Source organism: Ambystoma mexicanum, chromosome 8 (assembly GCF_040938575.1).
Source record: "Ambystoma mexicanum isolate Mex_15411 chromosome 8, UKY_AmexF1_1, whole genome shotgun sequence".
NCBI lineage: Eukaryota > Metazoa > Chordata > Amphibia > Caudata > Ambystomatidae > Ambystoma > Ambystoma mexicanum.
Window position 1 is genome coordinate 1,619,286,006 of NC_090929.1, and position 26,413 is coordinate 1,619,312,418.

At 45.2% G+C, this 26,413-nt stretch overlaps 1 protein-coding gene across 21 annotated transcripts in view; it reads right to left on the minus strand.

Annotated features, from left to right (window-relative positions):
• The window catches only part of ABLIM1 (actin binding LIM protein 1), a 1,283,500-nt gene that overhangs the window by 543,425 nt on the left and 713,662 nt on the right, over nucleotides 1-26,413 (minus strand). The window lies entirely within an intron of this gene.

A 26,413-nucleotide genomic window follows, 5' to 3' on the forward strand; every position in this document is an offset into this window, starting at 1 on the left:
GCTCCTTTCTTGCTAGAGCATCCTCCACCCTCCTGGTGTGCTCTAACAAGTTCTGGTGTTCTTTTTGGAGGTCACCCAGTCCCTGGTGGGCCAGGTGATTTTCTTCCATTTTTCTTTTTAGATGGCAGACTTCCTGGCCTATGGCGTCTCTTTCCTGACTAAGAGCCTGCATTTGTGCCGCCAGGTCGTCCCTTTGCCGTTGAAGGGCACCAGCTTTTTGGCGCTCCTCATCAAACTCTGCCTGGGTATCCAGGTCTTTCAGAATTAGTTTGTTGCTCTCTGCCTTCTCTCTATCTAGGTGACTTTGCAGGGTGACTACCTGCTCAGCACATGCCCTATTGAAGTCTAGCTGTTGCTCCAGCTTTTTCTGGCTTTGCAGTAGGGAGTCCAAACCTTCTTGGTGTTCCTTCTGCAAGGCCAGAAATCTGGTATCCTGTTCTGACTTTTCCTTTTGCAGCACATCCATATCCTCCTTTATTTTAGTGATGTACAGTCTGCTGTCATTTTCTGACTCCTGGCTCCTCTGCAGCCTCTGCTCAGAAGAGACCAGGTCAGATTGGACCTTCTCTAACACCATCTGTTGCCTATTTGCCAGATTTTGGCTTTCAGCACATCTATCCTGCATGTCTCCCATATATAGGTACAGGTATGCTGCTATCCTGGCAATCTTATTGTGTTCCTCTTTGGCTTTAGGGGCCATATATAGTTCGCTCAGGGTCACATGTAATGGACCCTGATCTCTATATATATCTGACCCTGTTTCAGTGACCTGTTGTGTGATTGCCTGCAACCACGCATCCTGGCCCTGTTCGGTCCATTCACCTCTCACAAATAGCTTATACAAGAGGTGCTCTCTGGCCATTTTCATGTCTACTAAGGTCGTCATTCTAGAGATTGGTCTCTGTCCTAACTTACAGAAGTTAGTATTTTATTTTTGCAGAACAGAACTTTTCTTGGAGTGTCCCTTTTGAGGAATGCTTCACAGCGTAATGCAGCGTGGTGATCCGACCGGATGTATGTATCCCGTCAGTTAGCACACTGTATTAAGCTGCACAAGTGGTAAATCTAACCCAACGTCTCGGCTCGAGCCCCCAATTTGTAAGAGGATTCAATTCAGCACTACAGCTAAGTTAACGCCTAGTCTAGAATACTGAATGAAAACCCTTATTGATATATCTTTAGGTCCAGTTCATGCGTTCTGGATGACTACCCCTATATAACACCCCTCTCTTGGAATCCCCCTGACCCCACTGAGCCAAGAAGTAGTTCTGTTTTGCAAGTTAAAAGGGTTTATTTGATACTTTAAACAATAGATATATATCACACTTTATAATAAGTTAATAATTGAATAGCACACTTAATCTGATATGATAAAGATCAACAACGGAGAATCTGGCACTAGCACACTTCTTTATAATTACTAAGGAGTTGAGATGAAATGGATAAGGGAGCACACTGGTAAATAGGTACAGAAGGATAATGTGGTAGAGAATGCTTTATAGGGTTCAAGGAAATGCAAGGTTGAATGAATGAAATGCAGTATAGAAAATACTCAATATGATTTCCACAAAACAATGTAATCACTTTTCTCTGGCTATTCACTCCCCCCCTCTTTATGCAATGCAATGGAATGGGAGGAGAGCACACAGTTCTCAGAAATGCAATCAATGTAATCAGTTCAATCCAGCAAGCTTAGACAACAGAAAACAGATAGGAGTTTTGAAAACATAAGCCCAAATGCTTTGATATGTGCTAGCAATGGATGAGAAATATGCTGGAAATGCTTTTTAATTCCCTTTCAGAGGTTCAGGGTGAGTGGTATCTAGTTAATATTAGTCCAGGCTCACACTAGCAATGAGGCAGGGATAGTTAGCAGGTTAAACGAATTTCTGGCAAATGGAAGGCAAGCAGCAGCAGTTTTTACATGTGAAGAAATTTGCAAATCGCGGCAAAATTTGCGGATGCGTGTTCCGCGATTGCGGTAAAACTATAAGGGGTAGGAATGCGGTTCTAGGTGCGATTCAAAGCTAAGATTCTAAGCTTTCAAATAAAAGTTATTGCAAGTCTCTAGCACAAACGGTTGCGGAGATATGAGCGATTTTGTGAAGGTCTTTTTTCAGATTTGAAATTTTAAAGTTCAAAAAGACAAGTGCAGCTTGCGACTAGAAAATGACAAGTGACAGCTTTACAAATGACAGGTGACAGGAGGCAGTTCTACTTAGATTAAATAGATTGAATTATATTATTTTAACTAGGAGATTGGTTCTGCACAGTTTTCTAGGTACTCACACTATATTCTTGAGTGAAATGGGCCTCGCCACGGATCTGGTCAGGGTTTTAGACTGGACTCTGGTCTGGTCTGGTCTGGCCTCTGCACTTCACAGTGATCTGGGTCAGCTCTCTCTGCTGGTCTGGGTCTCTCTGGGTACAGCACTGCTTTCTCTCTGGTCTGGTCTCTTAGTTCTGGATAGATTGAAGTCTCTAGTTTGGCTTTCTGGAGGTTGATGGAGGTAAGTATGGATTTTTCCGGCAGAGCGTCCCGCTGCAGATGGATTTTGAAGGTCTCTATCTGTCCTGTCTGTCTGCTTTTATGTGTTTAGAATGTGGGTGTGTTCTAGCATCACTGACCCTACCTCTCTCTCAGCTTCTAATTGGTCAAACTTCCATTTATCATTTGATTGGGGAATGAACTGTGAGTCAGAGGGATGTCATTTTATGGCTTGCAGATAGGACACTCCTCTGTCAGATTGCACACATTCTATATTTGATAATAAAAGACATATTTCACAGTTACACAGTTGCTTGAAATTACATATACATGGTGTGGCTGAATTTAGCCATGTCTCTGTCCAAATCTGCTGTTTCTAGGAGCTTGCATTCAAAAATGGCAACTTCTAGCACTTTTTCATGTGCTGAACAACATTGGATCTTCATTAAATTTTATACTACTGTTCCTCACATATCTACCCACATACCAATGCATTTTCGTTTGTCTAGCTGAAACAGGGAGTCTGTAATATTAATAAACAATGGGGTTTTGCCCCAGAACATCACACAAATTCGAGTTTAGGCTTGAATTAAAGGTACATTTTTTAAATTAAAGCTCTCAAAGTTATACATTTCTGTCATTTGATTACAAAGAGTTATCAGTGTTTTTGTAAAATATATATTTTTCTTTCAATTCAGTTCTCAGAGTGTTGGAGTCCGCCTCCAAGACTGGGGTGGGTCAGTCACAGATCTCTGCTGGCTGGCAGATCTTTGTTGACAGCAAACATCCAGAATTAACATATTCCTTTCAGAGGAAAGGGTCCTTTGTGTGGTGTCTGGCAAGCTCACATCAGGAGGCCAGGGGGCCACTTTGCATTTAATTAACAGAACCCCGTTATTTCCTGGCTTCTTGTGTTGAGTTCTGAAGTGTCAAGAGTTCTCAGGACATGCAACCCCTTTGAACCTTTGATGAAATAAGACCCCTTTCTTTGCACTCATGCAGTTTGCAAGACAGTTCTCCTGTCAGAGTTTAGACCGCTAGCGCCACCATCAGGATTTTGTGGTTACTGCATCCATCCTTGGGATTTTTTCTTTTAGATTGATTCCTTTCAGCAAGTGATATTATATGGAGTAGATTGTCCATGTTCAGGACATGGCATTGGTGTGTTTCTGCAGTAAAGTAATTCTGTGCCCATGATTTTGCCATATTTGACATTCAAGAAAAATGAATTCCCAACAGTATGGGTTTGTTTTTGGCAATCAGCCTTGCATCTCTGAACTCACAATATAGGCAAAATGGGATTTTCCTGTGCATTTTCTGGGGAGCTCTGGCCATTATGATGTTTTCAATGCCAGTACTGCACAGTTTTGAGGTAGGGCCCGGATGCATGGGTAAATACATCCCACAGGCCCCAGCCGAAGACAGAGATCTACCCTCAGCTCGTGCCTTTGAAAAACGACTAACCCTGAGGGAGTTGGAGGTAGAGGAGCGAAGAGCTCGAGAGGGGAGGTATTTGTGGAGGGATAGCGGAAGGTATTTTGGACCCAGGCCCCAGAAAGCCTTGTGGACAATGCAGCAAAGAATGATAGGAAAGGTAGAGAAAGAAGATGGAAAGAGAGTAAGAGAGGAGTGATGGGAAAAAAGGAATAGGAAAGAAAATGGGAGGGGATTGAAATAGGACAGGGAGAGCAAATACATAATGAGAGGTGAGGTGTTGAATGAGGGCCAGGAGAGAGACAAAGAGCAGAGCCGGGGAGTAGAGAGGAAAGGAATGGCAGGGGGGAAGCTGCAACCAAACGGGGAGCCAGGCAAAAAGAACAAAAGCAGAACGGAAAATGAGGGACAGGAGAGAGAGAGACTGAGGCATGTGAACAGAGGAGAGAAGGAATACAAGGAAGGCTAGAGATAAAGAGAGAAATGAGGAGAAGTGGGAGAGAAGATTAGAATGAAAGCTCACTTTTGGCACCATAGGATATGGCCATTAATGGAACCTTGCCCACTCTGCAATAGGGTGATCTACTTCGAATAAATCCAGACCCTCCCGTAGGGCCCGACTCTACTAACTTAGTGGCCGCTAGTACTACTCTTCAGCCCTCAACATCCAGTGCACTCTTGATGCCTTCAATAACTTGCTCTTAAGCGCTCGGCACTCATTATGACTTTGGCGGGATTAGCAGCGCGAATACCGGCAAATGGATCCCACCGTAGGGAAGAGGTTTGGTTATGCCCCATTTTGAAGATCCATGAGACGTCTTTGGAGATTGGTGGAATTACTGCCAGCGGTAATTGTGAAGGTGATAAATACACTATTTTCTGGAGGCAATACCTCCGTGCACGTGGGGGACCCAAACCCATAATTAGACGTCTAATAGACCAGGTTGTTTTTGTGTTACCAATTTATGGTTCAACTCGTGAAGAGGGCCTTGATCTGCTTGGCTCCTGGAAGCTTTAGGGGCCAGAGACAGGCAGTCATCTGGAGGTGGGTGGGGGGGGAATCACAGCAAGGCAAGCTCCGCAGGTGTGCTGGATTTTGGGACCCTCCCCCACATCTTGATTTCTGGTCATTATTAGCTTGCTGACTATGTTTCACTATAAGGGGTTCCCATATAGGGGTTGGTTTTATTTGTGACCGGCCGATGGACTTTGGCCGGACATTGTAAGGTGCAGTGCAAGGTGACCGTTGGTTGTGTGACTGTGTTTGGAATGGGGGTGGGAGGAGATGCAGATGTACGCGTGGAAGATGTTGGAGCTAGCCATGGATCTTCTGTTAACCACTCCTGATCACAGGCCCATATGATAAAGCACTATTGACCCAGAGATCCAACTGGTCAACCATTCTCATTGAGGCAACGTTTGACTAAATATTGGCATGTCATACGCCCCCTCCCCCAGAAGCAGGGGGAAAGGAAGGTGTGCAGAGAAGAGGGGAGCGATGGAAGGGATGAGAAAAGGAACGAGTGAGATGGAGTGGAGAAAAGCAGAGAGGGAAAAAGAGATATGACACAAGGGGGGGCGGTGTGAGGGAAGAATGGAGAACGACATGATGGATAGAGCGATGGGAGAGAAGGAAAGTTTGAGCAAAGGGATGGAAAGGGTGAAAGGAAGGGAGGGACAAGTATGGAGAGGGCAAGGAATCATAGAGCAAGCCTCCTAAAATGGAAGAAACGTTGAGTCCATGGGGGGGTGCATTTTCTCTTCGTCGCACTAGAAAGGGCACCATGGATATTGTTGCGCGGCCAACGTAAACAAAAATTGGAAATTCTCATAGATCACGTGTTGAAATCACGACATAGTGACAAACAGATAGTAAACTATGGATGACGTGCATTATTCAGTGTAAACATTTGCAAAAAGGACTTACAACTAACATAGCTCACATGTATCTGGTAGCACACGTACAACCGAGCCCTGTGGCGTGCCTCTGAAAATCTCCCTGAAGAAGCAAGCCGGCATTGGAGGCAAGGATTGCCTATTACATGTCACTCTTGCTGAGGCTGCTGGGCCACGCTTCATTTTATATACATGTGTATTTTAATTGCCATTCTCTCCTCACTGGACCTCAAAGAATCTTAAGCGAGGGTTAGAGCCGGAATCCATTTAGGATTCCAAACGCTGATATTTGTAACATTTTAATGTTGGGTTTGCTCTATCAGTAGATCAATTACTCTTAAGTGTGCATGCACTTTCTGAATCCATGGAGATTTAAAACACATGCCTTAAATAAATTGAGAATGTAATTGATCGATGCGTCCTATTTGTTGCATGTCACCCCTGCAAGGGAACATGGTATCTTCCTGTGTGTTGTCTTGGTCACGTGGGGAACCACGTGACCAAGTTAATAAAGAGGACGGGCTGTTTCCGGGCTCGTCAGTCAAGACCAACCTGACTCCGCGTGTGTGTGTGTCTTGGGTAGCACCATGCGGGTGCCCCACCACGTGTGCTGGGCCCAAGGACGGGGCCCAGCTCCGGGACGGTGCCCCTGCCGGGCAACGCCGTCCGGTGCCCCTGCCGGGCAACGCCGTCCGGACGGTGCCCCTGCCGGGCAACGCCGTCCCCATGTGTTCCCCTGGCCCTGTGAGTCGGGCCAGGGTGCCGACCCCGGCCTGGGTGCCCCCAGAGCCGGGGCCGCGGTAGGCCAGTTGCCACCCGGCTCATGTGCGGAGCTCCGGTGTCCCCGGAGCGGGTGGGATGAACCCCCACCCTTTTGTGAATGCAGCGTGAGCGCTGCCCGTGTGTGCCTGGTCGGCTGCCACCCGACCTAAGTATGGGGCTGCCCGGTGATCCGGAGCAGCCCCCAACAATGGCGACGAAGGAACGGGCCCCGTGTGCCCGGAGGATGTCATGGTGTGGCGGGCCCATCTACACCTGGGCCTGCCGAGAAGAAGTGGCGTGGCAGGCCCACCTCCAACTGGGCCTGCGAAGTGCACATGGGGGGCGAGCTGCCTGCCCGTCCCCTGAGGGAGATGGAGAAGGCCCGCGGCATCGGCCGCATGGGTGGCTGCGCTCCTCCCCCGCCTGGATAGCGGACGCTGCAGCAGCGAGGGATGGGTGAAACGGATGGCGGCGTCGGCCGCAATGAGGAGCGGCTAACATCACCGCAGGAGGATGGATGCGGGCCCAACTTCAACTGGGCCCGCAAAAGTACTGCCCGGACCGCGTGGGGAAAGGCAGAGGAGATGGCGGCATCGGCCGCGGCAAGGTGAGTCTGTCCCCCCACCAAGTGAAGGCGGGCCCACCCCCGTCGGGGCCTGTGAGCCGCAAAGGAGTCAGCTGGGAAGGGGGTCGCTGTTCAGCTGAGGCGGCCCCGAATATGATGGCGGTGATGGCCGCGTGGGTTTCCCCCCTCCTCCTTTGCGGGGGACTGCCCGCGGCATCGGCCGCAATGAGGAGGTGCGGCCCCTCCCCGCCCGCGGTCCGCAGAAGGGGTGGAGCGGCACATTTCGCCGAGGCGGTGGGCAGCGAGGGACGCCGCAAAAAGGGAGATGCGGGCGGCCGGGGCAGCAACGCAGTACCCCGCGCCCCCCACGCATCGGCCGCCACATAATAAAGGCGGGCCCAATAACAACTGGGCCCGCAAGGTGAATGAGAATGGGTGGCTGCCTGCCCCTCCCCGGTATGCCTGCCGGCACCGCTGGCCGCCCACCGCGGTGCTGCTGCCCCCATGGGCCCCCCTCACCCCACAAGGGAACCAATGAGGCGGGCCCATCACTGCCTGGGCCCGTGGAAAAAAAAAAAAAAGGGGAAGAAATAATGGGGGCATGGTGTGGCTGGTGAGGCCTGGAAGAGCAGGCGCCCGTGGGTGGCTCGGGGAGCACTGTCCTGTGTGCACATCGACCCCGGTTAAAAACAGAAGGGGGGCAAGGGATCGGAAAAGATGGCATGGAGGGCAGCACATCCCGCCCGCAGATGGCCGAATTCATCGCATGGCCAAAGGGTAGCGGCTCCCCAAAGGAGTGCTTGTGCGCCCTCAAGGAATCTTGATTCTGAACTGACCCAGGGGCGTGCGGCCAGTGGACACGGCCGAGGAACATCAACAAGCCTCGGGTGAAAGGGGGAGTGCAGCGCTCCCCTCCCTGAGCGTAGAGATGGCCATGCCAGCAGCCGGCCATGTGATCTGCCTTCATCATTGAGGGACTTGGCCGATGTGGCCCCTGGGCCTCCCCACGTGCGGCTTTGCCGGTTTGTGGGGACTGTTGTGACTGTCCTAAACGAACTCTGGTGAGGATGCGAGCTGGTTTCCGGTGACTCCACAAGTGCGGAAGATGGACATCACAATTTGACATTCCCCCCGAAGGCTGTGAGCCTGCAGACACGGACTTGCTTAAAATGGCCCAGTTGGTGGGCAATGTAGTGTGGTGCACACCTGTAGACGTGGAGTGCTTTATGTTGTGCCAGTATCTCTCAGTGGTGCCTTTTAGCGACATGAGAGCCACTCACCAAGGTTAATAAAGAGTGTGCAAAGTAGAAGAGTGACTCAAGTAGTAGTAGTGGGGGTTATGTTGGGGCTCTGGGGTTTTTGTTTTGTATCGTTATGAAAAAGGAGGAGTGTTGCATGTCACCCCTGCAAGGGGACATGGTATCTTCCTGTGTGTTGTCTTGGTCACGTGGAGAACCACGTGACCAAGTTAATAAAGAGGACGGGCTGTTTCCGTGCTCGTCAGTCAAGACCAACCTGACTCCGAGTGTGTGTGTGTCTTGGGTAGCACCATGCGGGTGCCCCACCACGTGTGCTGGGCCCAAGGACGGGGCCCAGCTCCGGGACGGTGCCCCTGCCGGGCAACGCCGTCCGGACGGTGCCCCTGCCGGGCAACGCCGTCCGGACGGTGCCCCTGCCGGGCAACGCCGTCCCCATGTGTTCCCCTGGCCCTGTGAGTCGGGCCAGGGTGCCAACCCTGGCCTGGGTGCCCCCAGAGTCGGGGCCGCAGTAGGCCGGTTGCCACCCGGCTCATGTGCGGAGCTCCGGTGTCCCCGGAGTGGGTGGGATGAACCCCCACCCTTTTGTGAAGGCAGCGTGAGCGCTGCCCGTGTGTGCCTGGTCGGCTGCCACCCGACCTAAGTATGGGGCTGCCCGGTGATCCGGAGCAGCCCCCAACACTATTGATCTTCCTTTCGGATTAATCTAATTTTAGATCTAGGAGAGCATATTGGAAGAAATAAAAGTTTGCCTAGACTCACTGTCTGCTTTTTCACAGTGTAACCTTGACTTGCCCGCTCGTGGACTCCAGGCTTGGCAGTCCCACGATTGCTATTCTGGAGTTTCTTTCCAGAGAATCGAATGCATTACCAGGCAAATAATCCATCACAATTCAAGAGGACACCTTGAGCACATACCAGGGGCACAACGCTGTTGCATAGCCAGTATAGTTTTCGATTAGTTTTTTGCCAAAAATGTGTCAATGTAAAAACTCATCGAAAAATATAGAGGGGTGCGTAAGGGGATGTAAGGGCTGGGCAGAACGCGTTATAGGGAGTACATTATATGAGGGTGGGTTGGGGAGGGGAGCCCCCCACCCCAAACATACATAAATTAAAATTCATTTCGTTTTTTCAAGAAAAAAAGATTTGGCAAAAATCCTATATAAAAAATAACTGGTGACGTAACAACATAGAACCCATACAGGGCCAACACACAGCCACAACCACTATTAATAATTATTGTTTTGCCCCCACAAGAATACATCATATCATACATGTGCCTTAACCCACCATCCAATAGAATTCTGCGCTCCTAATTTATGATCTACCTTTGTTGGATCCACAGGAATCCAACCTACCTACCACAAGCACGATCCCTCTCCCCTTCTCCCTGCTTTGCCTTTTGCTCAATCCCCACCTACATCCGATCTATGCCCACTTTGCCCATCCCTTCCCCCCTTTGCATTCCTTTTGCCTCTGCAGAGTGCGTTGGAGATACCCAGGGCTGAGGGTCAATACGCCAACATCCGGATAAGTATTGGCACATTGAAACCAAGATGGCAGTGATTTGGCACAGTACGGAAGATTTCTAACATAACATTCGAAAACAATTTGCTAATTAGCCCTCTGAGGTCATTTTCAGCATCTCAGCATAGGGGCATAGCGAAAGAGATGGGTGGGTGGAGTGTCACACTCTTCCACGCACCCAGATCTGACTGTTCCTCAACCCCATAGTATACTGAGTTTTGGTAGGGGCACTGAACTCGCAATGCCAGTACCTGTTCAACATGTATGCTGTTTAGGCCAAGCACAGGTGGAGGTCGTTTCTGTATGTACGGTGTGTGTTTCCAGGATGCTGTCAGAAATTACTTCATTCATTTCTACCCCTGTTCTGCATAAGTCGAACACACACATATATATATATATATATATATATATATAAAATGTTTATTTATTTATTTATTTTTCAATAAAAAACTTGTTAATGATCAGTTAAGGGAAAAACCTATTGCAACAAAACCCTTGAAATTCAATTCATTGGATTGGGGAACTCAGGACCGACTTACCTCAGCGTGTTCCCGTTGATATCCCCTGCCTCCCCCATAACACTACATCCTACATTATGCCATCTTCTATGGTATTGTGAATCCCTTCTCTTCTAATAAATATGGGCTTTGCAATGGAAACGCACAGTTAAGCCAGTCCTGAGTGCCCCAATTCGTTGAATTTCAGGGGTTTCATTGCAATATACGTTTTACCTTAACTGATCATTAACTTAAGTTTTTCATTGAATTTCAAGGGTTTTGTTATTCCATAGATTTTGTCCGCACCACATAACCACGGCCTTTGGCTATGCCCACTGTATATTTTAGAATACTGTCAGACTACTAGCCATGGCCTTTGGCAATGCCCACTGTCTTTTTTCAAACACTACCAGATAACTGGTCATGGCCTTTGGCCTGTATTTTTAAATCACTACCTGGTCACTAGCCATGGTCTTCGGCCGTGCCCACTGTCCATTTTAGAACACTACCAGACCGCTAGGCATCCACAGCCAGTGGGCACGGGCATATATTTTTCAAAACACTAGCCATGTGGCAGTGCCTACTGTATATTTAAAACACATATGATATGATATGATAGGTTACTTATAACGCGCTTAATACCCAGAGGTTTCTAAGCGCGGACCCGGGGATCGAACCCATGTTGCTCCGTGTCAACTTGTTTCCAAGGCAAAGGGCCAGTGTGGCAGTGGCCACTAACTTTGGCCGTGCCCACTATATATAACACCCACTCAGCCATGCCCACTCTGTTTCACCCCTAATATCACTCTAGCAGTAAAAATAAATAACTTGGGTACAGAACTGCAGATACTCTCAGTTATACCCTCAGTTATCTGTAGTCATTATAGCCGCGGTTATCAGGAGAAGTGATGAAAAAAATGCTTTGCTGCCCTCCCATTCCCTCACCAACGCCCCCATCCTGTGTGCCTGCTCCCGTGCCCTCTCCGATTCCCCCCACAACACTCATCATTTCTGTGACTCAGTTTCAGTTTAAATGGCGGCTGGCCGCGGTTATACCCAAGGATATAACCGAGGATCTGCAGCAAATGTTTGAGCTATGAGTTGCAAACCTGGTCGCTAGCAACCCTCCAACTCCCAAATTTCACTTGTTGTCCTCTGTTCTCTCCTCCCACCTCTAGCCAGATGGCATTTGCATGTTTTTTGACCTGCAAATGTCTTTTCTTGCTATTTATTATTTGTTACCATATGTTATAACCTGGGTATAACTGAGGCTACTTCTCAGATCAAGAAAAAAGAAATTGTGGCTGTTTCTTGTTTATAAACACTTGATTAGTTAAGATATCCGAGCATATATAGCTATCTATTTTGGGGAAGGGGGCACCCCTTCGCCATTAAATAATTTAAAAAGTACTGGAGGAAATAACCACAAAAGGATCGCTAGTCAACACTTTATGCCCACGTTGTTTCAAACCTGGTCCAAATTTGTCCAGCCGTTTCCGCTGTGCTGGTGAGCAAATATTGATCTTTGTTGTCTATGTATCAATATAAAAATAGTGAAATTATCAATTATAAAATTATGCATTTACAGAATCATGATTACATGAAACCGCTCAACAAGCAATAGTTGAATCAGTCTCCTCAGGTTTTAAAATACACAGAAGAGACTGTACGGACCGACGAGGGGGACGGTGGGGTTGCACTTATCACAAAAGGTTCCTTTGACTGTCATACAGTTAACCTACCCCATCGAGAGGGGTGTGAGAATCTTTTGGTGAAAAGGAAAATCAACCCAAACATCTCACTATCTATACTTGCGCTCTACAAACCACCTCAGAACTTTCCTCTCTTTGAAGAACAATTCATCATCTTACCACATAACATCACCAAACCCAACTCATTTGTGATCGTATAAGGTGACTTTAATCTATGGGAAGAAGACGCCTCCGATACTAAAGTACGTTCACTAGTATCTGCCATTAGAAGTTTTGGTTTCACTCAAATCATAAATAATCCCACACACTAAGGCGGTCATACCTTGGGTTGGATAATGACACACAAACTCGAATGCAAGATGGTTAATATCTCACCATGCCCATGGTCAGACCATTGTCTGATTAATTTACCTATAACTTTACCAGCAGCCCCCAAAAAACCTAATAAGAATTTGAGGATAACAAAAAAATGCTGAAATTTCAAGAATGTTTCTCCCCGCGCATTCTCAATTTTGCTAGCCAGTAAATTAAGCAATGTTGAATAATTTGAGGAAATTACTGACCTAGTGACACACCTTTCCTCAGCCATCAAGACAACATCTAACATATTGGCTCCGGAAAAAATCAGGATAATAAAATCTGAAGTCGTAAAAAACGTTTTGGTTTAATGAAAATAACATTACAACCAGAAAAATGTCAAGAGCATGTGAGCGTGAGTGGAGAAATAACCCCTGTCCTCCATCGCTAAGTAAATTTAGGGAAGCAGCTCATGCTTTCAAGAAGAGCATTATTAAGGCCAAATCGTAACACTATAATGCCTGGATTAATGGTGATAAATCTAATTCTGGTGAATTGTTCAAAATTCTTAAAGAATTTGAGAATCACACCTCCCCTTTTCCTCACACAACAAAAGACTCAGCATGGTGCCAATCCATTCAGAATTAATTTTCTGCTAAAACATCCAGTCATAAAACAACCATTACTCAACAACAGGCCAGCTTGGTATTTAAAACCAATCAAGCCCCTGCAGACTTCACACCTGAATGTGATAAAGGCACTGCTCCCCCCAGTTTTGCATTTCAAAGTTGCTCAGAACAAGAAATCCTGGATACAGTTAACAAAATGAAATCAACGTCTTGCCTTGGGGATGCCTGCCCTGCTGACATCCTAAAGGGCTACGTGGACGTCCTAGCCCCCAGGATTGCCAGAATGGTCAACATGTCATTTAAGGACGGGTATGTCCCAGCTTCATTGAAGGATGTCTGGATTACTCCCCTCCTTAAGAAAACCACGCTTGACCCAGCTAGTGCCAAGAACTATAGACCTATCACAAATGTCCCCTATCTGTTAAAGATTATAGACCGAGGAGCTTATTTACAATTGAACACATTCATCGAGGAAAATAAAATATTGAACATCCACCAGTCAGGCTTCAGAGCTCAGCATGGAACTTAGACAGTCTTACTGGATCTTAAATCTAATATCACAGTCCACCCACAGTCCACCCAACCCTTCTTATGCTGCTGGACCGATCTGCAGCTTTTGATTTTATTGATTATGATCTGCTGCATGAGAGGCATAAAGTGATTGCCAACTGCTCAGAGGGGGCATGTCACTGGATTCAATCTTTCTTGGGCCCAAGAACATCTAGCGTGGCAGTGGAAAATGCCCATGCTCTACCAATCCTATCCAATTGCGGAGTCCCACAGGGCTCCTGCCTGTCCCCAATTCTATTCAATATTTACATCAGGCCTCTGCTTGATCTCCTGGATGGACTGGGTGTCAGTTATGCGAACTACGCATATGACACCCAGGTACTTTTTAAACTCACACGGACATACTCACAAGACTCTAAAATCATGAATTAAGTCTATCAGGAGATTCAATCGTGGATGGCTCTGAACTCTCCAGCACTGAATAGTGAAGAAAAACAGAGCTTCTCATCATTGCCACTGGCCACCGTATAACAAAAAAAACCTGATGATCTTTATTCTCACTTCCTAATATCTGGTATCAAAATTCCAGTTAGTAAAACTGCTAAAACATTATGTGTTGTTTTAGATCATGTGCTCTCTATGAAGCAACACATGTCACAAGTTTGTTCTTCCTGTGGCCATGTGATTAAACTCATCCATCATACTCGTCCCTATCTTTCCATTGAAAATAGATCACTGTTGGCAACAGCACTAGTCAATCCCGCCTCGACTACTGCAACAGCCTGCTTGCTGGCACGTTTGAGGCCAATCTGCAGTGCCTGCAATCTTCCCAAAATGGTGGCACCAGAGCCATTTATGAACTCTATAAGCATGAACACATCTCTGCATACAGGAAAGCTCTTCGCTGGCTTCTGGTGAAACAAAGAATTAGGCACAATATCTTGTCTTTGACTTTTAAGTGCCATACACAGAGTAGCCCCTCAATATCTTCTGGACAGAATATCCACCAAACAATCCATTCGGTCTCTAACATCCAGTGATACTCTCTCAATCAACCATGCTACCGCTTGGAGAAATTTGGTGGCAGAAGCTTTGAAATTCAAGCGCTCACTGAATGGAATTCGCTGCCGGAGAACATCAAAGCATCTCCCTCGCTGACCATCTTCAAGAAATCTGTGAAGACCATTCTTTTTAACCTAGCCTAACCACTCCTCCTTAGTTCAAACCTTTTCTCTTTTCTCTCTTCTGCGCTCTGAGGCCTATGGGCGTACAGCGCATAACAAGAATTAAAATAAATAAATAAATAAAGAAAGAAATAAATAAATATAATTGATCAATGTAGTGAAGCCACATAATAATATTCGTATTTCACTGAATAGTTGGTTTATTAGCAATATAACATTCTTCCCCCCAAAAAAACGCATCAGTAAGTTAGCATAGGGGTCAATATGGTACCCATAACGGTACCTCTTATTTGCTAAAAGAATTGATTGCTGAAGAGAAAGTAATTGTTTCTAAGAGCATTTGTTGATGAGCTTTGAGACCAACTGATCTATTTCTCTGTAAAAAGGTTGCTTTTAATCCAGCAGAATAAGAGGTGACCCAAGTTATGTGTGTTTTTCCAGGTCACTGTTCCTGCGCTTAATTCATGTCTGGCCGATATATTTTATATATCCATACATTACAGAGCCTGCGGTAGTGGCCCTGTAGTTATGGTTAAGTTGCTCAACTCATAGGAAGAGCAATTTGTAGGCGGCTTATAACTTCACCCCCCCGGCGGAATCCTCATAAACCTTTGCAAAAAAGTATATCCCCCCTCGGATTGATTTTGTGAAGTTTGGTGTAATTTCGTCCAGGGGGTGCAAAGTTCAAGGTGGGGGGTCCCAACATTTCTGAAATCCTCATAGACGTAATGTAAAAAAAGGTTTGCTCGCACCTACAGCCCAAACGCTGGATGCATTTTCACCAAATTTGCGCCAGGAGTGACGGCCTGGTCCTAAAAGCGTGCTTTTGCAAATGTTGTGTAAATCCATCCAGTAGTTTTTTAAAATGGCCAAAAAGTAGAAGAAAAAATATAAGTGATATCTGGGTCCGGTCCACTGACTCATTTCCTGATTCGGAGTCCGCAGACACCCCCTGGACTAATCGGAGAGCTGCGTGATGTCCGCAGACATACGCACCCGTTAATTGGCTGCTCAAAAGCATGAGGTGCCTGATATTTTTTTAAACAGTCGCCATATTGGATCCACGGATACCCGCCGGTGTCCGGGGATAGCGCAGTGAAGAAAAAGTGTGGAAAACACATTTGGGGTTATTTTGTGGGTGAAAGAGGGCCTGGAAAAAAGCTGATAGGGAGCTGATTTTATAGTTGTGAAAAAGGTGTGCAGGTGCCGCAGATTCTGTGGTCACTTTTCCTGTCCGTAGACAGCGCAGTGAGAGAAAAGTCAGGAAATTATATTTGGGGTTATTTAGTGACCGATAGAGGGCCTGCAAAGGGTGGGGGAGTGGAATAAAGTTGATAGGGAGCTGTTTTTATAGGTGAATAAAAGCATTACAGGTGTCGCTGAGTCCATGGACACTGCAGTAGTCTGCGGACCCACACGTGGCATCCAAGTTGTTTAAGGGGGATTAGCCATTTGGGTTTTGTGGGTCTAGAGGATGAGTTGAAGTGTACAGAAATACAGGGGAGGAAGTGTTTTCTTTGTTGTGCGTAGTGAAGTTGGCTATGGCTATGGCTATGGCTAAGAAGAAGCAGAGTGTGTGGATGGTGGGAGATTCCTGGATCCATTCATTGAAGGTTTATAGTGAATCTTGTGGCATCTCTGCTACTATTGAATTGGACGTAGTGGGCGTTTCGTGGTATGCAGATTGTGGATTAAACTGGGTAACCTTATTAGCATTTTGTGAGAGAATGGCTCACTTTAAACGTCCAGATATTATTATTGTGCTTTGTGGAGGGAACAGTTTGGGCTGTGTGACTCCAGGATCTTTCAGGCTGCCCTGTAGGATATATTGAGAAGCCTAATGGAACTGTTTCCAGCTGTAAAGGTAATGTTTTCTGAAATCAATCTAAGACAAAAATGGGGACGTCCACATTTATTTTGTCCTGAAATGGAAGATGTTAGACAGCTTGTGAATAAAGGTGTATGCACCTTTTTAAATGCTTTAGGAATGGCATTTTTTAACAATGAAAATATCAAGTTGGATGATGTAAATCATTTTCAAGGAGATGGAGTGCATTTGACTGATGTCGGAAATCAGAATTTTCTTTTAAATATCAAAAATGAACTGAAACAATTTTTGAGAACTCGTGAAATATGTCATGAAGTATTTTTGTGGTTGCTATAGTAAATACAAAATAAAAACAGAAAAAAATTAGAAGCAGGGTTTGTGAAAAATAAATTCAATAGAACATTTGTTAGTTCAGTATATAAAATACCGCCCAACAAATAAAAAAAAAGGTTATTTTAAGAGCCACCATTTTTGAATGAAGAACTTTTAAAATGATTTAAATTCCCCCACCCCACTCTTGGAATTATGCAGGTGTCCCCAGACTATTGTGCTGTCCGTGGACCACACAGGCAACAAACTGTCCTGTGATTTTTTTTGTTTTAGTTCTATTTTTTTAACTGGGAAAGGTGGCTCTTAAAGGAACCTTTTTTGTGTTTCTGGATTTTATATCTTTGGGGGATTTCATTATTTTTTGTAGAAGAAGCGAGGAGATAAGGTGGGGGAGGGAAGGAAGAGAAGGGGCATCAACCACAGATAGGGATGGGCAGGTCTACAAGGGAAGATGTTGGGTGGGCCTTAAATGTAAGGTAGGGGGGAGTGTTTCTCGTGCCCCTTGACGGAAGTCTCGAAAGTACTTTAAAACTGCTTGCCCTGTAGGGCGGTGTGTCGCAGCACATGCAGAGAACTGTGACCCCCGAAAGGTAAGGATCAACAGCCTTCTGTATGGCCTGCAAGGGAGCTGGCGGGATCCTCTGCCCCACAGGAGTATGCTGTGTGGTGGAGGGAGTGGTTGATGAAGATGAGGTAGAGAACATTAACCTGCTTCTCACTGAGAAAGAAACAGCCTTTCTGAGAGAACCCGTGTGGTTGGATCTGGTATGGCAGTGCATGGAGGAGGTCCCGAAGGATTACTGCCCGGTTGTCTGCACACTCAATGCATTCAACAGGGGCAGCCCAAGCCTTTGGGAACACCCCAACGTTCTTAAAGACCCACCACACCCATGACCGTGTCTGGACGCTGGAGGTAGGAACTTCCCCTACTTCTTCTTTGTTTTCTTCATCATCCTCCTCTGCATCACTTTTAAAAAGAGCACTGTTTGGCAGCTGATAACTTTGGCGCCATTCGACGAATGGTCACCAAACGTTGCAGAGAGGCGCACGCTGATTGGATATTTGAAAACGTGAGGTCCGTCACAATTTTTCAAATGGTGGCCATACTGGATGGCGGATCACAGTGTTTGTCCGCAGACAGCGCAGGGAGGAAAAGAAGTCTAGAAAGTATATTTGGGGTTCTTTTGTGGACAAAAGAGGGCTTGGAAAGGGTGGGGGAGTGGAAAAAAGTTGATATGGAGCTCTGTTTAAAGGTGAAAAAAGCTGTGTAGGTGATGGTGTGTGTGCTGTGAATTTGTGTGTCCGTAGACATTATTGGGATTGGGGGTTGGGGTCTGGGTGAGTCTTGATATTTGACGGTGCATTGTACATATTGTTAAATGGTTTCATTCGATTGTGGTGGTTGTGGCCAGAGGCCAGATTCTTGCAGGCATGGTCGTAAACTGTTCCCCCCAAAGTCTGGCCACTAGCCACATACATTAATGTAATATGTGTGTAGTTATTATAGGTACTATAGGGGGAGTATACCATATTTGTAATATGGTGGAATGATAAAGTGTATATGGTATTTATGATCATAGTACAATAGAGGATAGTGCTCTTAATGTCTCCTCTGCCTTTGACAAGGTGAACCATTCAATGTCTATTAAATGCCTCCATGATACCTTTGGCATCACAGACTGGGCACTGGAATGGCTGACCTCTTTCCTGACTAACCACCCTTTCCATCTGCAACTGGGCCCTTTGTCCTCCACCACTTCACTCTCTACCTTCAGCGTCTCCCAGGGTAAAATCCTATCGCTGTGGCTCTTTAATATGTATCTCGCCTCTCTGGCTCACCTCATCTGCTCCTTCTCTCCTAATTTCCAGTGTTATGGTGATGATACACAGCTTTGCTTGAAACTTCCCTCTAGTACTTTCTTATCTGGCTCTCTGATCCCAGATTGTCTGACCGCCATCCAGGTATGGTGTGCAGCTAGCGATCTCTGTGTGAATGCCAGTAAGACAGAGATCCTTCTTATTGGGACACCTGTGCCATGTTTCCTTCCGACTTTCTGGCTCTCTAACCTCACCATCCTGTGAGGCCAAAAACATTGGGGTTATCTTTCACTCCTCTCTTCCCTTGACTCCTCACATGTTGGACTTTTTGAACAAGGGCCATTTTGAGCTACACCTCTTACAGGAATTCTACATTACCTTACATTCCCTCAGAAGCTGAATGTTGAGAGAGCCCTGGTCCTCTGTAGGCTGCACTACTGCAACAGCCTCTTCGTCAACCTCCCCCTTTGTTCTATATGGCCCCTTTAGCTAATCCAGAATAGGGTGCAAGAGTTATGCTTGGCCTGAAGGCTATGGATCGTATCTCAGCAGTCCTAACATTTCTACACTGGCTTCTGGTGGCTGTAAGGATGGAATTGAAGACCCTCTGCATCACCCACACTCCCACACAGCCATTCCAATTAGGGCTCTCTGTTTTCTGTTTTTTGTGCTGAACTCAGATACGTGTTTCTTACTTGTCTGAAGTGATTTGTAAAATATGAGGAAAGAAACAGCGAACAACACTATCAACAGTAGTTGGCATGACCGTGCCAGTCAGGGTGGTGCCACTGCCAGGCCATACCATGTAATGCAGGCGATACCCTATCCAGGCAGCAGAACACCACGTGCTGCAGTCAGCCAGTGGGGAAGGAGCTCACACAAGTAATGATGCTCGACTGGTGAATCTCCCAAATTAGTGATCTTACTAGCAACATGGAATGCAAATGGTCTCTCAATAAGAGGGAAGCTAAATTCCAGACCTCTGTGCAGCCACTGCCGAGCTGGACACAAAAAGGGAAGCAATTGCTTCTGAGAAGGTAAAGCTGGGGAGAGGGACAGGCAGTTATGTCCCTGAGGTAAGAAGTTGGAGAAGCCTAAAGGGTTACGAGAGCCTGAGAAACCCGATTGCTGGTCACGGGCAGACCTCCAAGAGAGATCCTGCTGGGTGGAGTAAATCAGAGGGCCAGGAGGCTTTGGGGAGGCCTAATACCATGTTCCAAAAACTTGGAAAACAGGGAACCTGGAGGGTTGCATTAAACAATCCCAAACTAAACTTGAGGAGCCAAAAGGGTTACGGCCTGAGAAATCTGATTGCTGGACACAGGCAGACGCCCAAGAGAGAGTCTGCTGAGTTGAGCAATTCAGAGAGCCAGAAGACTTTGGCAAGCCCAAGGAAAATAAGTAACACTTTTTCAATACTTGGAAAAACAGGGAACCTGGAGGTGTCAATTACTCAATCAAAAAACAAGGACAAATTGAAAGACAACATCCAAGTGGATGGAATCTTAATACGAGAATCATTTCTCCTTCTAAGGAACTGAAAACATTGGATGTGTGGAAAGACTTAAAACATGTTATAAGAAACGTGAAGAGAGTATTGAAAACGTTGTTTTGACGAACCATTGAAACCCATGTTAGAGTGACGGGCAGTATTTGGGAGCAACCCAAATAACTTTGACCAGAAGAAGCCCGAGTGGAAAGCTCCTGCTCTGGGCTATTTTATGTTACGTTTTTTCTAAAAGCGGTAGGGTCATATAGGAGTTAGGTTTTGGACTGAGGATTTTTTTTGATTTGGACCATTGGCTAGCACTCTTAGTTTAGTTTTTATGCAGAGAAAAGCCTTCAGTGCAATAGGACAGATAGGCATTTTCTCTTAATTTAAAATAAAGACTCTTGAGACTATACTGTCTAGTCTGGCTCCTTCTTCTGGTCCGCCACACTACTAAACAGAGTACAAGAAACCCAAACGCATCCACTGATTCGCCCATCAGAAAACCGATCCACCTTGGTCGGACTCGACATGATCGTAATGACATTGAATGATAATCACAACATATGTCTGTCAAACTGTCCCATTCACTTCCCTCGCAAGTGCCTGTACCTCACTCCCGGAGGGTGCCCAGTGTTGTGAGTCCCTTCTAAAGTCTACTACTACCTTACACTACACACGCATGTTCCCCGGAGACTGCTGCCACACTCCCAGCCGATATCACACACATTTGTGTTCGATCTATGACCAAGCTCCTCCGTTCAGTCCTATTACACTCCTCCACATCAGCGGGGCAACATTACCCAAAACATGCCTAGCCTCTCAGATCTTGGGCCGTCACCTCCGGATAACATATTCCCAAGTGTCTCGGGCAAACCCATACAATCATGCTGCCACACAGGGTGCGGGTACTTCCAACTTTCCCCATCAACACAACAGCTTTCACTTCTGCAAACCTGCTATCCCACTAACAACCCCTCTCTCCTTTCCTACAAAGCAACGCTAAGCAAGGCCAGCCCCAAGTGGCAAAAGGGCACCATACAAGACCAGTTCACTTTACAGACTTATTTGACTGATTTCATGATTATGTGGACAATTCGAATACATATTATGGTGGCGCCTTTTGTGACTATTTACAATAATTCGTTGGGCTAGAAGTATTTTGTCGAAGCACCTTTAAGCGTACCTTTCGGGAAACCTATATTTTAGAGCAAATATGCCATAACAGTTACCTTGAACACATCTATTCGATTTTGACCAATGTACAAGATCAGAAGTGATTATAATTTGCACATGTTGGCAGTGTTTCAAGAATGTCTTGCAGTGAACTCCCCTCCCCAAAGCTGCCAAATCAAAACGTTAATCTCCTTTGACCAAAGAAGCAAAAAAAACCAAAATACAACAGAGTCCTCTCTGACCTCTTGCACCCCCTATTCACTATCCTCTGCCCACTACACTTTCCAGCCTAATCCCCTAATACCGGGGATCCAAAATTGTCCCATTTCATGTGTGAAAATAGTTCATCCAAGCCGATTTCGCCAAATTGTGGGCTAGTATGAATTAATTAACGAATCTTGTATTATGCGCTTAAAATCGAAGACCAGTCTCTAAGCGCGGGACCGAGATTCGAGCCTGTGTTGCTGCTGCGCCTGAGCTATCCTCCCGACCGCTAGTATTCTATTTCCATTTTAAATGCAGCTCTGCAAGTCCAGATTGCAAAATAAAATAGGCTTGGGCTGGATGGCCTGCTCACGCCTGTCCTGGGAGAACTTGGGCTCCCTTTCCAGCTTCCCTACGTGGAGAATGCCTCGCCAAGAGGACACAGCCTGTCCGATTTGCCTTCACACTGCGACTCCTGCTTCGTGGCCTCTGAGCTTAGAAGCGTCGCAAGAGTGGGACAGTTGTAACTTCGTTTCAACACTTCTGCTGGCTTCTTCAGTGAACACAATAAGGTGTGGTGCTTTGGCCTACAACTCCCATCAGCCCTAACTAGCGCAGTGAACAGTGAGGGAGCGTGGGAGTTGTAGTCGTCAGTATATGGAGAACTACAAGTGGCAGACCCCTCTGGTGCCCAAGATGCATGTGAAGTACAGAAATCCACTCGTTTGTTTTATTTTAAATGTATAAGGTGACAACAATTGATTACCTTTTGGTTACATGGGTGTTAAAAAAGTATCTTTTTGCTCATTATTGCTCGAAGAAACAGAACTATTTGGCCAAAACACTCACTCTTAATAATTAATATATTGCAGTAACGAATATTGGTAATGCTGTGTGCAGATTTTTAGTTTTGGCTCTTCGGGCCACTGGATAGGATGGCGGGGGGAAGAGTACTGTTCAATGCTGTGAACAATTGCCTGCTATTTTCAAGCGAACGTCGGTGTGTCCCGCCGTCATCACCCACCTGCAGACATATTACAGGCCTCATTTAGAGTCTGTTATATCTACAAAGGTAGTCTCCCACAATTTTTGTTATCGGGGGGCCAGTATCTCAGAACGGGAGACACAGTACTAGAAATATACAAAAATTGAGAACCGGCTACCCCTCTCTCTGTACTACCAGGTCGGACAAGGTGATCTACAGAATTATGGTAAAGAGCATTATGTTTCACTTATCAATTAGTGAGCCACATCTATGCATAAGACAAAGAATAGGAGCAAACAGAACCAAATCATTCTATACACTAAAAACTAACAACTAATCACAGCATTATATCTTCTGTATACATTTATTCAATGTAAAACACAGTTACACAATTTGTTAAAAAGAGGACGAAGAACGAGAGGGCAACAAAAGTGCAAGCATCAATTTGGTACATCCCCATCTTCTTCTCACTCCCTTACTAAAACACACAATTATTTCCAAAATGGGGTTCGAAAACTAAGTACACATCGCTCTATCTCTTTGAGCAATTTTCGGATACAAGACTAATTATTTAAGCTAGTCCATTGTCACGTGTCAACATGTTTCGGCCATTTCTAAAGATGAAACACTATCCCTAGTATGTCTGCACATAAATTATTTTTGGCCTTCTTCAGGACAGACAAATTTCTTTACAGTTGGTAAGCCTCTTTTCCAATCCCCCTTTGCAGGATAGATACGATCTAAAAACAAACATATAACATTTATCACATAATTAAAAATTGGTTCCATTCTACACACACATCTATAATTCTTTATCTTAATTATTTCACTGCATCACTTAATATAATTTGTTGTGATTACTTCACAAATTCCCACAATTAATTACAGACTGTAGATCACATTAGCCCCTACTTACATCCTGGTAGGACTTGAGCTTTCTGCTAGGTGCATCCTAGCTGTAGTTGAGTTAAAATTGATTCCAAAGTGTTCACGGATCACCTCCCGGCCTTTAATTCGGAAAAAATTCCAAAAATTTCAAAAAAAATGTCAGGCTGTTTAGGCGCCCTGTAGGGAAGACCCGACACAGAGAATGTTTTTATTTAATTTACATCATCTGCTTCGTTATTTCATCAATACGTCAAAATGCACCAACTTAAATTAATCCTCATCTACTTTTTACTCAAGGACCCTTTTTCATTTTTTTACATTTTACGTATTTAGCCAAGGTGATGTTATTTGTCTAAGACTCTCTACCTGGTTACTGTCCACTTTTGTCTAGTTTCATTCAGTGCCAGTCCTGTTTTCATTTTTTCTTTTTCGGAGATCATTATTGGCAAAGTCAAATTTTCAGCCTATCCCTACTGCTGTATCCCAGAATTTAATCCCGCGTAAACAAAGTACCACAACTCACTTTATTTTCACTCGGTCTATTTTCCGCAATTTATGCAAGCGGGTGCCGTGACACGCAATGGTCTCCACACTTTATGCAGGCCCTCACTGGACACGTCATTCGTTCATTGGTCACCTAAAAACCTGAGAGAATAGAGAATGCAGCAAAAGGAGGCGTCATCAGTCAGGTCACTCTTTTATACTCCCTCCGGAAAATAGACCGAATGAAAATAAAGTGAGTTGTGGTACTTTGTTTACGCGGGATTAAATTCTGCGATGCAGCAGTAGGGATAGGCTGAAAATTTGACTTTGCCAATAATGATCTCCGAAAAGGAAAAAATGAAAACAGGACTGGCACTGAATGAAACTAGACAATAGTGGACAGTAACCAGGTAGAAAGTCTTAGACAAATAAAATCACCTTGGCTAAATACGTAAAATGTAAAAAAATGAAAAAGGGTCCTAGAGTAAAAAGTAGATGAGGATTAATTTAAATTGGTGCGTTTTGACGTATTGATGAAATAACGATGTAGATGATGTAAATTAAATAAAAACATTCTCTGTGTCGGGGCTTCCCTACAGGGCGCCTAAACAGCCTGAAAAATGTTTGGAAATGTTTGGAATTTGTTCCGAATTAAAGGCCGGGAGGTGATCCGTGAATACTTTGGAATCGATTTAACTCGACTACAGCTAGGATTCACCTAGCAAAAAGCTCAAGTCCTACCAGGATGTAAGTAGGGGCTAATGTGATCTACAGTCTGTAATTAATTGTGGGAATTTGTGAAGTAATCACAACAAATTATATTAAGTGATGCAGTGAAATAATTAAGATAAAGAATTATAGATTTGTGTGTAGAATGGAACCAATTTTTAATTATGTGATACATGTTATATGTTTGTTTTTAGATCGTATCTATCCTGCAACGGGGGATTGGAAAAGAGGCTTATCAACTGTAAAGAAATTTGTCTGTCCTGAAGAAGGCCAAAAATAATTTATGTGCAGACATACTAGGGATAGTGTTTCATCTTTAGAAATGGGCGAAACATGTCGACACGTGACAATGGACTAGCTTAATTAATTAGTCTTGTATCCGAAAATTGCTCAAAGAGATAGAGCGATGTGTACTTAGTTTTCGAACCCCATTTTGGAAATAATTGTGTGTTTTAGTAAGGGAGTGAGAAGAAGATGGGGATGTACCAAATTGATGCTTGCACTTTTGTTGCCCTCTTGTTCTTCGTCCTCTTTTTAACAAATTGTGTAACTGTGTTTTACATTGAATAAATGTATACAGAAGATATAATGGTGTGATTAGTTGTTAGATTTTAGTGCATAGAATGATTTGGTTCTGTTTGCTCCTATTCTTTGTCTTATGCATAGATGTGGCTCACTAATTGATAAGTGAAACATAATGCTCTTTACCATAATTCTGTAGATCACCTTGTCCGACCTGGTAGTACAGAGAGAGGGGTAGCCGGTTCTCAATTTTTGTATATTTCTCAGAGTCTGACAGAATGAGGTAAAAAATGCAGGCACGCAATCACCACTGCTTTTGTTATATTCCACCCTTTATGCTTAGAGGAATGTGGTTACAATTTGTGGTAATAAAGTGTCTGTGTTTTTGAGGCCTTCAGCCTAAGTCCAAAGGAAGGCGACAATGCACATTGGTTTTCAGTGTTGCTATGCTGGTGGTATCGGAGCACCGGCTTTCAGTGTTGCTATGCTGGTGGTATTGGAGCACCGGCTTTCAGTGTTGCTATGCTGGCGATATTGGAGCACCGGCTATCAGTGTTGCTATGCTGGCGGTATCGGGGCACCAGGGGAGTAACATAAAAATACCACACATAGAGACAGGCTATTTTGGCAAGTGCACATCCTGCTCCTATGTGGGCGGAGGGCAGACCTTACTCTCCAGCTGCACTGCACACGGAAGTTTCGAGAACCTGTCAACACTGGCAGGTGGACGGTGGAGCTGGTTGTGGGGCCCCAGCACCTGCAAGAGCCCTCTGAGAATCAGGGTGCACAATAGGAGGGCAGGGAGGTTGTGGGTGCAGAATGCACAGGGAGCAAACAGCAAAATTAAAGGGTCATTTAACATACGATGAATGAATTTAATGTATTGGACCCACAAAACCATAGAAAGTAACATCAAATCACAAACAATTTACAGCGGCATTGCTAACAATTCCCCCAAAATCTCAAAACATAAATAAATAATTGGTCAGAAAACAAGGTCCAGATAGGATGAATCTATTAACAGACGAAGGAAGGAATTGAATTATTCTGTCTAGTGCTTCTTAAAAATATCTCCCTGAGGCCTAAACTGGCGATAAGCTTCTAATGTGGTATAAGCAGTATAATATGGCAGTATTCAATATACAGATGTAGGACGAGCCTAGCATAATGCACATTATTTGAAAAAATACATTGCATCATT